Consider the following 1,389-nt stretch of genomic DNA (forward strand, 5'->3'; position numbering starts at 1 on the left):
ATTAAAAAATTTTTCCTTTTTTTTTTTTTTAACCTTTTTTTTTTTTTTTTTTTTTACCTTTTTTTAAAGTTATAACTAGAATATGCTGGAATATTTTGGCTTTTTTTTTTTTTTTTTTTTACCTTTTTTTAAAGTTATAACTAGAATATGCTGGAATTTTTTGGCTTTTTTTTTTTTTTTTTTTTACCTTTTTTTAAAGTTATAACTAGAATATGCTGGAATTTTTTGGCTTTTTTTTTTTTTTTTTTTTACCTTTTTTTAAAGTTATAACTAGAATATGCTGGAATTTTTTGGCTTTTTTTTTTTTTTTTTTTTACCTTTTTTTAAAGTTATAACTAGAATATGCTGGAATTTTTTGGCTTTTTTTTTTTTTTTTTTTTACCTTTTTTTAAAGTTATAACTAGAATATGCTGGAATTTTTTGGCTTTTTTTTTTTTTTTTTTTTACCTTTTTTTAAAGTTATAACTAGAATATGCTGGAATTTTTTGGCTTTTTTTTTTTTTTTTTTTTACCTTTTTTTAAAGTTATAACTAGAATATGCTGGAATTTTTTGGCTTTTTTTTTTTTTTTTTTTTACCTTTTTTTAAAGTTATAACTAGAATAGTCTGGAATGTTTTGGCTTTTTTTTTTGTTTGTTTTTTTTTCTTTATAAATAATGAAGACACTGACATTTTCTTTGTGTTTGTGTGGGTGGGTGTGTGTGCTTGTGAAGCTAATAGATCATCTCCACGAGACAGCCAGCGATGATGAAACTGCAAATACGTTATTACTGAAAGGGGAAGGTTCAAGCCAATATTCACACCGCAGTCAATGAAGAGTAAAAGGGGAGGGAAAGCCGTGATGTTCCGGAGAAAAAGGAGAAGCCCCTTGGTATTAGCAGGAACAGCCTCCTTCACTGACAGGCTGCTCTTGAGGCTTTTCCAGTTTGATGTCAATCACTGGAAGAAAAGAAGTTAAGGAGAACAAATAGCTGACTCGGTTTCCCCGCCCGGCACAGGTTGGGTGGGTTTTGACTGGAGTTTTCGCTGTTTCCCACCTAAAATACTTGGAAAGTATTTTCGCAGAAGGATCTGGGGTTGGAAGGGATCTCTGGAGATCACAGAATCACAGGATGAGCTGGGGTTGGAAGGGAGCTCTGGAGATCATCTCCTCCACCCAGAGCAGGTCCCACAGGAACGTGTCCAGGTGGGGTTGGAATGTCTCCAGAGAAGGAGACTCCACCACCTCCCTGGGCAGCCTCTGCCAGGGCTCTGCCACCCTCACAGGGAAGAAGTTCCTCCTCTTGTTGAGATGGAACTTCTTATGTTCATGTTTGTGCCCATTTCCTCTTGTCCTGTCCCTGGGCACCACTGAAAAAAGCCTGGCCCCATCCTCCTGACACCCACCCTT

General features: G+C 35.1%; 1 long non-coding RNA gene across 1 annotated transcript in view; it reads right to left on the reverse strand.

Moving 5' to 3' along the window:
• Positions 1-631: 631 nt before the first annotated feature.
• Positions 632-1,389, reverse strand: part of LOC106899809 — a 4,649-nt gene continuing 3,891 nt past the window's right edge. Inside the window, exon 2 of the long non-coding RNA XR_001414086.1 lies at positions 632-938. This is a non-coding gene — a long non-coding RNA (uncharacterized LOC106899809). The remainder of the gene's footprint in view (positions 939-1,389) is intronic.

The sequence above is a fragment of the Calidris pugnax genome, unplaced genomic scaffold, assembly GCF_001431845.1.
Source record: "Calidris pugnax isolate Ruff unplaced genomic scaffold, ASM143184v1 scaffold605, whole genome shotgun sequence".
Taxonomy (NCBI): domain Eukaryota; kingdom Metazoa; phylum Chordata; class Aves; order Charadriiformes; family Scolopacidae; genus Calidris; species Calidris pugnax.